This window comes from Cotesia glomerata, linkage group LG1, assembly GCF_020080835.1.
Source record: "Cotesia glomerata isolate CgM1 linkage group LG1, MPM_Cglom_v2.3, whole genome shotgun sequence".
Taxonomy (NCBI): domain Eukaryota; kingdom Metazoa; phylum Arthropoda; class Insecta; order Hymenoptera; family Braconidae; genus Cotesia; species Cotesia glomerata.
The window spans coordinates 32,059,465-32,077,436 of NC_058158.1; the positions used below are offsets into that span (position 1 = coordinate 32,059,465).

The 17,972-nt window shown below is 27.4% G+C and overlaps 1 long non-coding RNA gene across 1 annotated transcript; it reads left to right on the forward strand.

Annotated features, from left to right (window-relative positions):
* The first annotated feature begins 12,810 nt into the window (after positions 1–12,810).
* Positions 12,811–17,471, forward strand: LOC123265554. Its single transcript, XR_006509592.1, has 4 exons — positions 12,811–13,104; positions 13,672–13,870; positions 13,946–13,999; positions 14,996–17,471. It is a non-coding gene; the product is annotated as an uncharacterized LOC123265554 (long non-coding RNA).
* Positions 17,472–17,972: the final 501 nt, after the last annotated feature.

Sequence of the window (17,972 nt, forward strand, 5' to 3'; positions counted from 1 at the left end):
TGGAATTTTGAGTTCCGCTTTTAACATGAGTTGTGTTTGGGCATTTCCTGACATATTTTTGGCGTAGAAGGATTTGTTTGATTTTTATAGAATTTTTATTAGGAGTTTCGTTAAGCCATTTATTCTAGAATTTAAAAATTTCAAAATTTAGCCGAACTAAACTCCTGTTTAAAAATTCTACAAAAATCAAATAAATCCTTTACGCTCAAAATATGTCAGGAAATGCCCAAACACAACTCCTGTTAAAAGCGGAACTCAAAATTTAAATTTTAAGAGGTCCATCAAGGAAGTTACATTTTGGCACACCCTATTATATATATTATATTATATATATTATTTTATATTATAAGTATAGAAGTATAGATATATTTATAAATATTACATAGATGCATGTATGAAAAATATATCAAAAAGCATGTGGGTACTCAAATGAAAGCTCTTGATAAGTGTTAAATCGGAATAAGCTTATATCTTAAAAAATGTCACTCATTCAAATATTACATTGTATTTTGTGAATTATTGATATTCTTAAAGATATTAGCTTATTCTGATGGTACACCCATCGAAACTATTGACATTTTTGAAGATATAAGCCTACCTCGACATTGCATTGAGACCTTACATTTGAGTACCCACATTAATTCTTCATATATTTTATAAACTTATATATATTTATATATGAAAATGCATGTGGGTAGTAAAATGAAAGCTCTTGATGAGTGTAAAATTGGGATGAACTTATATCTTTAGAAATGTCAATAATTAAGAAATTATAGTGTATTTTGTGAACTATTGACATTTTTAAAGATATAAGCTCATCCCGATGTTACGGTCATCGAGACCTTTTATTTGAGTACTCACATCAATTTTTCATATATTTTACTTGCAGTCCATCCTGGCTTTGCACGGCTATTTAACAAAAATTTCAACATTAATTATGATGTTATATAGCCTATGTCACCCGGAGATAGTGTAGCTTCCCAACAGTGAAAGAATTTTTCAAATCGGTTCAGTAGTTTCGAAGCCTATTCGATGCAAACAAACAAACAAACAAACAAACAAACAAACAATCAAATCTTTCCTCTTTATAATATTAGTATAAAAGTATAGATTTAATATCAAATGTGTAGAAAAAGTGCGTTTTTTTTTTTTCAATTAATATAATTCATACATGGTGATTCAGAATTACTTTTACAACTAAAAAATTTAGAAAATGGGGACGATTCTAAGCATAAAGTTCCTCAGTTAATTTTAAAAATTTTAAGTTGTTTTTGAGTTATTCACCAATTGTATGTTAGAACTGGAATTTAAGAAAATATAAAAAAATGAATATTACAATTTGGCAACTTCGCAATAGTGAACTTCAAGTCATACATAAATTTTTGATTTATTTAAAAGTCTGAATTCTATAAAAATTCATAAGGATAAAACAAAACACGTTATCAATCTCGAAAATAATTTTTAGCATATTGTCTTTGCTACCTTTTTACTATTTCATTAATTAACTATAATTACAGGCATTTTTATATTCATGATAATAAATATAATATATATGGATTGCGGCAGGTTTGACGACCATTTTCGTTCGTGTACGGTATGTTTGACGACATTTGTCATGTTTGACGACTGTCGTCAAAACAAAAGCATACGATGGTAGTTTTCGCGACACCTCAAAACTGCCGTTTACTTCTAACGGCAGTTTTGACGACTGTGTATATGGATATACATATAAAGTATATACGTATATTTCTTTTATACGGTCGTTTCCGCGACATTACTTATAACTTTTGGCAGTTTCAATGACATTTCATAGTTAAATATCGAATATTAATCATGGTGTGGCATATTCAAATACAATATTTGGATATAAATGGTAGATTCAACGACGTTTTGAATTTTAAATGGCATATTTGACGACATAAGAGTGATGAATATATTAGCTATGAAGATTCTTATATGAACTGTAGATTTACCGGAATTTCAGAGTATTAAATATCAGTTTTCAGAATATATAATTTACTATGAAATGGAAAATTATATTTAATAACTAATTTAGCATTATTACTCAAAATTATTTAGGTTCCTTCCTGATTGTGTTATTAACCGACGGAACACGAGAAATAATTAATTGTAAAACATATTTGATGAGTTTGTAAAACTTAAAAAATTCTATCTATAAATCCGTCTATGAATGATTCTTAGAATTAAATATGAGTTATAGAATTTAACCTAATATTAACATATTTCTATTATTGTCAGTTATCAGACCATTATTACATGTCTATAAGCAGTCCATAATTTTGCTTTCCAGACTTCTTAGGAGTCCTGAAAGGAAAATGCAGATAGTGGCAAATTTCGTGACATGGCCAGAACAAACATTTCAGTTATCCTCTGCTTAGTTAACGGTGGTTATAAATGCTCACAATAATCAAAATAATGGCTAAATATCTCCAAGAATCAAATTAATTTTCTATCATTATTTCAATCAGAATGATGAATAGAATTTTAATTAAATTCTGCATTCAGTTAGTAAAATTGAATTATTCACAATCAAATTACAGTTTATACAAATGCATAGCAACAACATCGAAAAAGTTAAAAGATTCAACTACAATGAACGTTTATGCCATCAGTAATTTCATTGATTGCTTTAAGAATCTATACAATACTTTTTATCGTTGACGAGTGTCACTACAGGAGAATTTTCATGTCAAGAATGTAAATTAGTAAAGAAAAATCTGTCTATGGAATTTTAGGAAAAAGATAATATTTCATCGAGTTTCATGGAGTTATAAATAAGCTGTTGAAAAATTTGATCAAATCAATGAATACACTTTAAAAACTGTCTTTGAAGTATCGTTTAATTAAATAATGATAATTCAAGGACTGTCCTCAAAGTATCATTCACATACATAACGGTACTGTGAATACTGTCGTCAAAGTATTGTCCCATAAGATAATGATTACAGTTAAGATTTTTGCATATAATTTTAAATATTTATAGTTCAACGAGGAAAGTTTTGACTACATGAAAAATGTTTCGAAATTATCAATAGAATTATTCAATTTTCAATAACCATTATTTTCTGTGATTTTTCCAAAAATTTATGATTGCTAATATTGAAAATCGTAATTTTAAAATAGCGGCTTTCAAAATGATTTAAAGAAAAATTCATGAGAAACATTTTTTCAAAAGGTTCAATTTTTAACCGGTTTCTTTTCAAAAATATCTTGATACAATGAATACTTTTTCCGTAATATTAAAAACAAAACCATCCATCTTGAATAAGATTTTGAAAAATCTTATTAAATCAACAATAATACTTTGAAAACTGTCTTTGAAGTATCTTTTACTCAAATAATAATACTCTGAAGACTGCCATACAAGTATCATTGACTCAAATAATGATACTTTGAAAACTGTTTTTGAAGGATCGGTTACTCAAATCATGATACATCGAGAACTCTCCTCGAAGTATCATTCACATGAATAACAATACTTTGCATACTGTCGTCAAAGTATCGGCGGATAAAATAATGATTAAAGTAGAGATTTTTCAATGTAATTTTTAAAATTTGTGGTTCAACGAGAAAAATATTGATTACATGATAAATGTCTTGAAATTATCGATAGATTATTCAATTATCAGTTAAAATTATCTTCTCTCATTGGTCTAGAAATTCAAATCATTGCTAATTTTGAAAATCGTTATTTTGACATTACGGCTTTGCGAATGATTCTGAAAAAATCATAAAATAAATTTTTTTAAAAGATTCAATTTTAAACCACTTTTTCAGAAAAATTTCTTCAAATAATTAATTCTTTTTCCCTAATATTGAAGACAACACCATCGATATTGAATGAGATTTCGAAAAATTTTATCAAATCGATAATAATACTTTGAAAACTGTCTTGAAGTACCGTTTATTCAAATAATGATACTTTAAAAACTGTCTTAAAGTATTGTTTACTCGAATAATGATACTTCGAAGACTGTCTTTGAAATACTGTTTATTTAAATAATGATACTCCGAGGACCGTAGCATTACATTTATTAGTATATTGACAGTTGTGTTAAATAATTAACTTATTTCAAGAAGCCTGAGGAAGTTACGATACGTAACGAAACGTTGCTGAATTGGATAAAATAAATTAACACAAGAATAAATAATAGATCTGTATTAACCTGAACCTTTACTAATATAATTTTCTGCGATCTGATTATTTGGATAATACTTTTTGACTGAATTTTGTCAAGTGTCACCAAAGCTGCAACTATCGATAATAGTCTTACTGCTACAAAAACTGCCATTGCCATCATAATTGCCGTCGGTGGTGAAAAAAGCTGTCCAATCTGCCAAATTGAGCAAATTATGACATGTAAACTATCGTATACTTACATTGTGTCGTCAAAGCAACAACATCGGAAATGTCGTCGAAACGACCACATGTCGTGAAATATGCCAAATTGAGAAAATTACCACACGTAAACTATCGTATACTAACATAGTGTCGTCAAAGGAACAACATCGGAAATGTCGTCGAAACGACCAAATGTCGCGAAATATGCCGTTTTGGTTTTGTCGTTATATATGCCGTATATTACAAAACCTTTGATATCTTGTAAAAAATTATTAAAAAAACCGATGTATATGGAACAATAGAGGTATGAGAGAGCGATATAAAGTAAGAAAAAAATGTCGTCAAACCTGCCGCAATCCATATATATATCAGCATACAGAAATTACTCGATTTTACTTCTGCTTAATCAAATAAATACAGCACGTAAAAATTTCAGTTTTGGGAATTCTTATACCTAACCGGTTGAAATTGAAAGGAGAGAAAAACTTAATGACTAAAGGTTAAATAAATTTTAAACAAAATTAAAGTCAAATTAAAACAAAATTCAAGACAAAAATAAGACTAAAAGACAGAAAGTCTTGATTTTAGTCTTATTTTTGTCTTGAATTTTGTTTTAATTTTTACTTTAATTTTGTCTTACTTTTTATCTTTAATTTTGTCCTAAATTTTTTTAACTTTTTGTCTTTAAGTTTGTTTCTCCTTTTAATTTAAACCGGTTAGGTGTTAAAATTTCCAAAAATGAAATTTTCACATGTTATATTTATTTGATTTAACAGAAGTAAAATCAAGTAATTGCTGTATAATGATATTATATTTATTATCATGAATATAAAAATGCCTGTAATTATTGTTAATTATCGAAGTAATAAAAAGGGAAGCAAAGACAATTTGCTTAAAATTATGTTGGAGATTGATAACTTGTTTTGTTTTATACTTATGAATTTTTATAGAATTCGGACTTTTTAAATAAATAAAAATCAATGTATTATTTGAAGTTAACTATTGCGACGTTGCTAAATTGTAATATTCATCCTTTTTAATTTTTTAAATTCCAGTTTCCAATTCTCACATATAATTTCAATTTTTTAATAAAACTCTTGATTATTGAAATTTGTATATCATGAGAATTTTATTAAAAAATAAAATTTTTATCAACAGTAAAAGAACCAAATATTGACCAGGCAGCGTGAAAACTTAATTTAAAAAATCTAGTATTTTAATTTAATATTCAGGGCATAATTATTAATTTTTCATTATACTTGAAATAAATATTTGTGCAGGCACAAAAAAAATATACCAAATTTTTAGAATAAAAATAAAAGATATTTGTGTACAAACATTAGGAAGTTGTGAAAACTGGTAATTATTACTTAACCTTGCTATGATTGGTCATGAATGATCTATTTATTTATTTATTGGATTTATATGCTAGGGCTTAGCCAAATAGCAAATTGTACAATGTCTATAATATTTAATGAGTCATAACTAAGATTTACGTTTCAATTTATTTAAAATAAATTAGTTCAAAATCATTAACTAAAGATTTGTCCAAACAATTCAATATCAAATATTCATAACAACAATTGGCGTTATAAATTATCCATAGTACTTAATCTTGGTTTAATTTCGGCCATTTACTTTCTTTTTATTTTTTTTCTTTTATTTCGAATAACTATTTGGTTAATCAGTTCGAGATACTATTTCATAAAAGATTCATTTAATGGCTACAAAACTTATGTAAATTTAATAATTATATGGAAAAAGACTATTTTTGATTAGATAATTATTAATTTAAAAATTATAACTATAAAAAATCATAATACTTGCTTCAGCTCATAAGTTCTTCTTATAAATTTACAATTAATTTATTTAAATTGGTCAATATTTGGAAACTTTTCCCTATACTTATTTAAAAATTTTTTTCTCGAATTTCGCGTTCGTGGGATGAACGATTACAAGACTAAAAGATGGCATTTTTATTAGTAACACTTTATTTACATTCAGCAAATTGTCTTTAGAATTATTTGATTAATTCCATGGTTGACTTTTCCTTTATACACTTACAGCTACATTTCCAACACACAATCATTTTTGTTTTAAAAGTTTCAGATCAATTTGATAAATATTTTGCTATTCTATTATCTTTAAAATTTGTATGTCTGAGTAATCAATAAAATTGGAAAATCATCAGTTTCTTCTTCGAATAAAATCAATAATTAAAATTAAGTCAATCTTGATAGATATTCAAAATAATCATTTAAAAAATTGCTCATTTCTTAACTCATAATTAATTTATAAGAAATACTTAGTTATACCTTATTATTATCCTCATTTGTATCTTGGTCAGCAAAATTATTTTTATTGATAATAACAATTGGTTCAATGTATTGCTCTGATGGATCACCGAACATGTCATTTTCAGAGTCGGTCTCGCTAATGATACGACGATCCCTTCTCATTACTCTTCCATTTTCTTTATTATTTTCAGGATCAGACAAGTTTTCTTCAATTTCATCTTTTTCTGACAATGAGTCGTCACCTGAATGGGTGTCAGTAGTGATCTTAAACGAGATAAGTAATATTAATATACAATAAATTATTAAAACAACTAGTAACCTTAAGTATAGAAATCTTAACACTAGCTTATTTTTCTGATTATTTTACATACTTTTTCAGATTTTTCTTTTTGGATTTTTGATGAGCCTGAATTATTTCTTTTGTTCTTTGCATTTTAGTCTTCGATTCATTTTGTTTCTTGATCTGTAAGTACAAATTAACAAAAATTATTATTATATTAATAATTCTGCTGTGGAATATACAGCTATTAAGTTAATAAATTTTGTTTATACCTTTCTCGCTTGTTTAGCCTTAGTGACCGCCGATTTCTTGTCTTCATCATCATCTTCGGTAGACGTGTCCAGAGCTGAGGGGTTATTTATCTTCTGATCTCGGATACGCAGATTTTCATCCGACAGATCCTTTCTTGAATCTGAAATTTATCATAATGGTGTAAAAATAATTGTTTAAGGCAATATCCTTGATCATAGAATTGACGGTCAGAATTTTATAAAACTTGGCATACTAGTACATTATAATAAGATAATGAACCAGTTACATTTTTAGAGTGCTGCGGGGATCCATGAGAAAAATGTTGAGCTTTTAAAGTAATAGCGTTAAACATTAACTTTTGTGAGAAACTATATTCTTTTATTTTATTTTACAAAAAGTTACGTTCAGATTTCTATGAAAAATTTATTTAATGCAAAGAAATATCATATTAAACACTTGGCGTAATTAGAAGTTAATAGTCAGAGCATGTGACAGTAATAATTTATAAAAAACTTTCAAAAATTATCTCTTTCTTTCTTTCTTTAATGTGACTTTTTGTAGGAAAATCAACTGCGTAAATCGAATAAGGCTTTTTATAGAACATTTGACATTTTTAGTATCATGGGTGGTAACTTAAATAGCTAGTAAGTCTATAAAAATTTTTATCACTGATTAAGCAACGATCAGACGATTACATTCATTTTTACAAAAATAAAGGTATCGGATTATATTTTACTGACGGTATAAAATAATAAAGAAAAACAATAGTATATTACACTACAAGGGCAGAAAGTTTGAGATTCCTGCACTGCGCGCCATGATGCCCGAGGCGAAGCCGAGGGCATCATGGCGCGCAGTGCAGGAATCTCAAACTTTCTGCGCATGTAGTGTATACTATTTTTCTTACTATGCTGGTCGAAAGTACGAGGTTCCAGCTACGATTTCGCGGCAGAAAGCCTCACATTCACGCCGTGGTCGAGTCGCGCATGCGCTCTACGGCGGGGAGCCGAAAAGATGTATTCATGCACTGACAACGAGATACGAGGCGGCAGAAAGTCCGAAAGTCGGTAGTCGCGTTAGTCGCGCTCACTCTATTACTTGTGTATACAAGCCTAACCTTACTTGTGATTGTTATAAATGTACATTTATCTGTCTTGTTATGTGTCAATGATTTTAGGTTGAAACTAAGTTAATTACAGAAAATGAATATTTATTTTAATGAAATGAGACTTGTTAAATATTTAAATTACAAAAAAACGAGAAATATTTTTATTCTGATAGATATTCTCAAATAAATAAATTCATTATTGAACAAGTAATTATTTGAAAAAATACACAAACAGATTTTTCGGAATTTTTTATGTATTTTACGATTATGATTTCATTTTCTGTTTTTTTTTGTTTTTTTTATTCTTAAAATCAGAGTTAATTACTAATATATTTAAAACTTTAAATTTATTTAATTAATTTTAAATTTTTTCTCAAAATAAAGTAGTAATATGATAGATTATATATTAATATCTTTATTGACAGGTGTATTTGATGCCTGCCCCCGACCAGCAGCACTCGCTTCGCTCGTGCCGCAAATGTCGGGGGCAGGCATCAATTTTTTCGGCTTCGCCTCAGGCACATGGCGCGCAGTGCAGGAATCTCAACTTTCTGCCCTTGTAGTGTAATATACTATTTCTTGCTATGCGGTCGAAAGTACGTTAAAAATTGCGTTGAAAATTGATGCCTGCCCCCGACATTTGCGGCACGAGCGAAGCGAGTGCTGCTGGTCGGGGGCAGGCATCAAATACACCTGTCAATAAAGATATTAATATATAATCTATCATATTACTACTTTCTTTTGAGAAAAATTTAAATTTAATTAAATAAATTTAAAGTTTTAAATATATTAGTAATTAACTCTGATTTTAAGAATAAAAAAAAAAACAAAAACAGAAAATGAAATCATAATCGTAAAATACATAGAAAAAAAATTCCGAAAAATCTGTTTGTGTATTTTTTCAAATAATTACTTGTTCAATAATGAATTTATTTATTTGAGAATATCTATCAGAATAAAAAATATTTCTCGTTTTTTTTTTTTGTAATTTAAATATTTAACAAGTCTCATTTTATTAAAATAAATATTCATTTTCTGTAATTAACTTAGTTTCAACCTAAAATCATTGACACATAACAAGACAGATATGTACATTCATAACAATAACAAGTAAGGTTAGGCTTGTATACATAAGTAATAGAGTGAGCGCGACAAACGCGACTACCGACTTTCGGACTTTCTGCCGCCTCGTATCTCGTTGTCAGTGCATGAATACATTTTTCCGGCTCCTCGTCGTAGAGCACATGCGCGACTCGACCACGGCATAAATGTGAGGCTTTCTGCAGTGAAATCGCAGCGGGAACCTCGTACTTTCGACCAGCGTAGTAAGAAAAAACTTTAAATGCTTAAGTGATTTTTAAGATACTCTATTGATGTAAATAACAATTGTTTCTAGCCTATGAGAAGCATTTTTAATCTTTCAGGTTATTGTTTCTGGTTCTTGCAGTCAAAAACTTTAATAAGCTACGGTTATTGTGCGATTTGAAATAATAATGTAGAAATTTAATTTTGACAATTTTGTTAAATTTTTTTTCTTCGCAAGCTTGAAAGCATTTTCTTTCATTTAAAGCAATGCATGTATTAAATAACCTATTGTTTTAGCTTCAATTAGCTTTTTCGTTGGCCTTTTATATTAATTTCATGCTAAAATATCGGACAGAGAGTTAAAAGGCAATAATAGAGACTAAAAATATCTACGATCAGACTCTTTCATAAATGTAAAACAAAAGAATTTTATTTACTCTTTGTATAAATTTGGAAAAAAAAAAAAATTGTTTGTCTGTAAAGTCGGTTTACGGATGATAGTTTTACGTGATAACGTCTTAAAGAAACATTGATGAAAAATTGAGTACTTTTATAAATTAAATTGAATTATTATCACTGAATTATCATGTTTTGTATTTGAAAATTTAAAAATTTTAAATATTTAAAATTATTTTAATAAAGAATAAGTATTTTAATACTATTAATACATTGATAATTAAAAATTGATATAATTATTATTGATATAATAAATTAAATTAAATTGATATAATAATAATAATAATAATAATAATAATAATAATAATAATAATAATAATAATAATTTGATAATTGATATAATTATTATTATTTATAATTAATATTAATTATTTTATTAATTTATCGTCTATAGTTATTATTAATTTATTTATCCATAATTAATATTAATTATTAATTTATCAATAATAATAATAATAATTTGATATAATTTGACATAAATATTTTTAAAACTGGTTAAAAACATAAATTGTTAATTTTCAAATATTATTTACAGTTTTTGCAAATTTAATTTAAGTAATTTGTTTAAATATTAACGAAAAATTAGTTATAGAACAATATTTGAACTATTAGCTCTGACGTCACGCGAGACGAGAGATATATGTGTTACAAGCCAACGCTTAGGCCTCTCTATCGTTTGTTTTATCGTGTCTCTCTATTGTTTGTTGCGCGCTCTCGCTTGCACGCACAGGCTCAAAGCTTCTAGTAAAAGCTTCTAAAAATTCCCACAATTACAATTTTTTTTAATTATTCACATAAAATTTTTTACTAAATGTCTTTTACAACAATTTAATTGCTATAAAATTCTAAAAAATTTTTAATGGTTATCAACTTCAGCGTCTTAAAATTTTTTATTTTTAGTTAAGCATGAAACATTTATTTATGCCTCAAACAATTAAAAATTCTATTTAACTTATATGACATTAAAGATTGCAGTTACTTGACCATTTTTTAATTTAATTTAACAATTTGATTTGTTCTGAAAAATTATTTTGAAAAAATTGTATTTTTAATTATTTCAAATTTCTGCATGTCAGTTTTTGCGGTAATTTATTTCTTAAAAAATTTAAAAACTATCAAATATCTGCTATTTTAATTTTCATTTTAATGATGGCTTACCTGATAAACGTAAAATGACACATTTGAATCCTTCGTTGTCTTTGTTGTATCTATACACATTGTTTTTAGTTAAAACATTGTATTCACTGAAATTAAGAATGTAGCAGGTTTCGACAATAACTTTTTATTGTTGTCACGAGGAACTTTACCAATGCAAACTTCATTTTATATGAAAATAAGTATTTATTTAATGAAACCGAAATATACTGCACGGCACACGGCACAGCAATACACGTTAAAGAATACACCCGATAAAGCGATCCCAAGAAAGTACAAATGAATCGTAAAAGCGCGTCTGTCCGTCACCGAGCACTGCAGTTTAATGTGCGTCTGCTGTGTGTCACTCAGAAGTAGTCAACCAAACTAACGATATCCCTCCCACCCCTTCTCCCCCTTCGTTAGCCGCGTCTCCGATGAGTTATTGTAAAAGTCTTTGTAACTGCGGAAGTAAAGAAAATGCTACCACCGGATTATTGTTACACTTTCTGTTGTTACACTTGTTTGTAACATATACATACGTATTTTTATATTTATAGTTTTTAGTGATTTAGCTAACATGAGATATTAAACAAGCTTAACATAGAAAAAAATTTTGTAGTGTCTTTATGATAATTACTGATATTTATTTATTTAGTTAACTACTACCAATCTTTTAAATTAATGAATGGATTCTTGATTTTATATTTAAAAAATTAAAACTTTTGAATCTTTAAATTTATATTAAATATAATATATATTACACTACGTAATTATATGTATTATTATATGGTATTTTTACAACTGTGCTATATTCTAAATAATATAGATTATCATGAAAATTTTTTAAAATTAAAGAGAAATTTAACGCAACAACAAATCGTACGATTTCCCCGTGCATGTATAAGGGAAAAACTGATTTTTAATTAATATAAGTTTTTAAAAATTATTTTTCGTTTGTAAGTAAATAATGGATTTAACTAAAGATAACATTATTAAGTTGTAGAAAAATTTTTTAATTTTAATTCTTAAAAAGTAAAAATCACGTTTTGTAGATTTAAAAATAAAAATAATAAATTGGACAATTTGTTTCAATCATCTTCCTGGTTCATCATAAATCAATGGAAAAAATTTTTTTTTTTTTTTTAAACAAAGTATTTTCGGTTGGTTAATACCAATTTTCATCGATTTTTAACGTGATAGTGCCTTATAAATCGATGAACACCGACTGCACGCATGAAAAAGTATCACGTTCCGCCTGAGCCTGAGCCTGCAAGCGAGCGCGTGACACACTCATCTCTCTTCTCCCGCGACGCCAGAGCATAAAATGGGCAAAAATTGTAAATAATGTTTGAAAATTAAAATTTGATGTTTTTAACCAGTTTTAAAAACATTTATGTCAAATTATTTTTATTAATAATATTAATTATAAATAAATAAATTAATTACAATTATAAACGAAAAATTAAAAATAATTAATAATAATATTAAAAATTGGTTGTCTGTAAAGTCGGTTTACTAATTTTGTGAAATGCGAAACCCCTCAAATTGTAAATAATTAAAAACAAGATTCTAAAATTGTTTATTATGAACAATAAATTAATGTGAACTTTTAGAATTACTAGACATAACACGCTCGCTTCGCTCGCCTTCATTCTTTCAAAATTCCCGCCATTATCTCAGTCGACCAATCAACAACCGAATAAAATAGTCACAGAAGTGACGTAAAACGACACAACATCCGGCCATCAACTTTTTAGAAGAGGATTAATGTTAGTTTTGTGTGGTGAGTGACAAGTGCAATTTAAAAATGAAGCGAGGTCCATATAAATTATACTTGAGTTCGGACGGTAACGGCATTATGCCTCGGTCAACATTTTATGATAAATTGAAAAAATATCGTCTTGATGTAAGTAAAAGTAATTTTTATAGCAAAAATTTCTATGAATATTTATGTTTACAAACATTTGACAATTTAAAGAACTTTTCTTTACCAACAGACATTTGGAAATGTATGAATACAATTTTTGTAAATAATTTTTTAATAGTGTTTTCTTTGTTTAAATACCGAAAAAGTTGCCAAATGTGTACTAATTTCAGTATTATAAAAATTTTTCATTATCAAAATAAGTATCAGATGAATAATGAACGAAAAAATGTTTTTAAGCATCAGATATATTTAAGTTTTTAGGATTTAAACTATTCACTTTTTCATCATTAACCAAATTGATTTATACATATGAATATATGTTTCTTTAGTTTCTTACAGTGGAAGGTTTTTGATTATTTCCAATTTATGTATAACAAAGGACCTCCCCAATAAGTTAATATATAAGAACATAAATTGATCTTCTATATTTTTTTTCTGTTTTAATGTAATATTATGTTCGTTTTAGAATTTATATAACATGAATATCGTCATCAAACTTATTATTTTATCTTGATGAAAACTTAAATTTTTTAATTAATGATGTAGGCTGTAAATGAAAACGAACATAATCTGGAATCTCAAAAGTTTCGGATGATGACAGTCAATTACTTATGGAAGCTGAGAATGACAATTTAATATCTCCAGCCTATCAGAGAAGTCAAAACCTGATGAATATGGAACAAAATATATTTTTTCTGACAGTGAAGACGACGAAGATATTGAAGAACGAGAGCAATGGTTTGACGTAAGAGAAACAAATTTCTTAAATATAATAAATTAAATATAAATGGCAGTTACTAACCAAAAAAATTTTTATTAGGCTGAAGATTTACCTCAAGTAGGAAATGGATGTTCAGATGAGAAAGACAGTGATGTAAGTTTAAATTTATAATGAACTACCTCTCTCAACTATAATATACTTTTTCTGCTTTTGTATTCTGAAACGTTATAGAGATGATTAAAATGATTAATTTCTATTATTGATTTATTTTTCTGTTATGCTTATAAACAAAATTTCATATTCCATAAATTTATAAACTTGTAATTAAACTCTATACAAATATTTATTTGATTGAACTACAGGAAAGCAATTAAAATTTATATAAAAATTTTTCAGTCAATTTAGTGCTAAAAATTTTTTCTTTTGACTAACAAAATAAATTTTTTTTTTCTTCAATCGAAATAAATTCTCAAAAGGGTAGAAATTACCCGAGTTTTATTTTACAAGATTTATAAAATTTGAAAATTTATTAAAACTTGAAAAAATCATATTACTTGTCCTGGTTTTCATTGAAATTTTTAAGACATAAATGTGTGGAGTATCATACAATGTTTCTTTCTGTAAAAGCATGGAAAACTGACCAAACTTAAGAAATATCGTTAAAACATTTTTCATGAATATCGGAAAATTTTGCTACTTTCGTGGTTACTTTAAATTAACAACTTAAGAGTGATATGACAATTGTTTTACATTTTAATTTTTTAACAAATTTCATATTAAAAATATAATAATAGAAAAAAATTTCGATACGTGAATTTTTAGAATTTTTTAATTTTCATAGAGGTATAGTATTTAATAGATTAGCGGTTAAAAATATTGTTAAAAATCTGCACGCTAACAAAAATTTTTTAATTTGATACCGCGAAAAACATTGATATAGAAATTTGTCAGTTCTTTATAAATGGTTTATAAATCCGATACAAAACTGAATAAATAAAAAATTTTTTTTCCGTTACTTGATTGTTTGATTATTTATAGCCGAAAAGCAATAGATCCCAAATCATAATAATTTTGTTTTTCAAAAACTCTATTGATAAGATAGTAATGACAGATTATAGTGTGTAATAATAATAATATTGTTTTTTCTAGACTTTTTCCAACCGTCATGAAACTGATGATTGTTATAATCAACCACTCTGTCAATGTACATCAGTTACTCGTGGAGAAGCATTGATGATGACACTCTCGCTTGGTGCTCAGGAGTCCTTAACGTGGAAAACTATAACTAGTATTTTATCAATGATTAATACATTATTTGGAGGTAATGTGGTTCCAGCATCCAAATATAAATTATTTAAAACCTTAGAATTGAAGAACAGTAGCTTCTCACGACACATGTATTGTAATGAGTGTTTCTTCTACTTTGGAGTTCAGTCTACTTCTAGCGCTGACGATTTTGTTTGTCCGAATTGCGATAAAAATTTCAATCCATCAAATGTACCTTTTTTCTAACGCTGGATTTTGCTAATCAATTAAAACATATTTTTGAAAATTCAGAAATTCAAGAAGCGTTATTAAAACGCATCGAATGTGAAGATAATGAAGAAGGAAATGAGTTGAAAGATATAAACGATGGAAAAGTTTATAAGAAATTATTGAGTTCTGAATCGGAAAATCTTCTGTGTAATAAATTTAATTTTTCTTACACTTTCAACACGGACGGCTGCCAATTAGCAAAGTCGAGTAAGCTTTCAATTTGGCCAATTTATATAACTATCAATGAATTGCCGCCAAAATTAAGATCAAAAATCTCATTATGACTGGTATTTGGGTAGATAAAGTAGAGCCAGACATGAATCTATTTTTGAAACCGTTTGTTGACGAAGCAAATGATCTATCTAAGACTGGTTTGCAGTGGAAATTGGGAGAGCAAACTATTACAAGTAAATTTATCCCATTGTGTGCATGTTTTGATTCAGTTGCGCGGTGTAAAGTATTGAATATGAAACAATACAATGGCAAATATGGATGCACGTTTTGTGAGCATCCTACAGAAAGCGTCAATGGCTATCGGAAATTCCCAATATCAGTGGATGTACCAGTAGATAGAACTGATGAGTCTATAAAAATCAAATGGTATTAGCAAGTACAAATAAATATGAAGAAGATGTTAAAGGTGTGTGGGGTCCATCGCAATTAATGAACCTGAATTACTTCGACTTAGTTGACGGAATGTCTCCTGATTATTTACATTCAATTTTACTTGGAACGATTAAGCAACATACAGAATTATTGTTTTCTTCGTTCGGGAAAGAATATTACATAGGAAATCCTAATCATGTGGAAATAATTAATGAAATACTATTGAAATTTAAACATCCGTCATCAATAACACGTTCGCCTCGAGACATCAATGAGAGAAATATGTGGAAAGCTACTGAGTGGCGTTCGTGGTTGCTTTTCTATTCATTACCATGTTTAAATCAAATACTTCCACAGAAGTACTTAGATCACTTAGCGTTACTAGTAGAGGCTGTGACAATCCTGTTAGAGGAAAAATAACAAGTGAAATGCTGGAAATTGCAAATGAACTTCTCATCCGATATGTTTGTTACTATCAAGAGTATTTTGGAAAAGAACATATGACATACAACATACATTTACTTTTACACATGGTAAAAAGTGTTATGAACTTAGGTCCTTTATCGGCACACAATACTTTTTGTTTTGAAAATGAAAATCACTTCGTTCTGAAAATGAAAAAGTCCGACTCATGTAGGTCTGCAAATTACGAGAAAGTATTTCTTCCACAAGTCACTTCCTCTTCTGAAGCAACGTTTTAAACTTAGTGAGGCATTTGAAAAATTTTGCGAGAGAAATCTATCAGGTCGACTAAAAAATACATTGACAGTTGGTGATTGCGTTTTAGTTGGAAAGGGTAGTAAATACAATTTAAGTGTGGTAGAAAAGCAAGCAATTGATTTTACTTCAGATGAATGTATTTCTTACAACAGATTAATTTATAATAGAAACCGTTATACCTCAGAGAGCTATCGAATATGTCAAAAAATTAACGATACAATAATTATGTTGAAAAATGGTAATAACGGAGTGATTACAAATATTTGTTGCTTTAATAACGTGAACGGAAAAGAAGAAATAATTATATTTTATCGAGAAATCAAACACACCGGAAAGTTTTTTTCACTCTACTCAAAACGTAACTGTCCATAACATTTATGAGTGCCATATAACTGATATTATACGTGTATGCAAACCAAATTCAATAATACGACCAGCAATATTACAGAAGATTGGGGAATCAAATTATTTAATAAATATACCGAAAGGGTGTGATGGTGATTAAATAATGTATCTAATATCTAAAACTTTTTCAGTAGTAAAAAGAATTGCTGCAATGAAAAAATACTGTAAAAAGAAAAGTACTAATGAGAATACTCAAATATTATGAGTATCCATGAAAAAACGGACTAATTAATTAATAAAAGTGTGAAATTACAGATAAGAATATACGTTTCAATTACAAAAATATCAAGAAATTATATTCTCTGATAAAAATTATACTTCAACTCAATTCGAAAACTTTCTGTTGTAAAAGGTTTAATATTACTTATCATTATAATTTTTATAAAATATGTTTAAGTTACTAAAAAGTCATAAAGTTTTACAAATTAAACGTTGGAAATATCATTTTTCAATCAGACAAATAAATTTTTGTTTATTGTCATTAGTCAGAATAAGGTTGTATAGTAATTCTTACTTAATTAATATTAATGAACGATTTTTATATTCATATAAATAACGCTCTGAAGTATTGGATATAGATAACACTGTATTTTATGAATAGAATATCGCATTAGTAATACTAAAGGGCGTACATCAAAACAAAATATATTTATTTTCAATTAAAAATGAATTAATAATCAAGAGAAATAACGAAATTTAAAATTTTCTTCAATGCTTCTAAATACTTTGAATATGTTTTAAATTTCTTCTCTTACGAAGAATGAAAAACTCAAAAATAAACTTTTGGGATCTGAAAACGTTGAGATAACATTAAAGTTGTGGTTTTAAAATGTAATTAGCATCGATCATTTCTGGATTG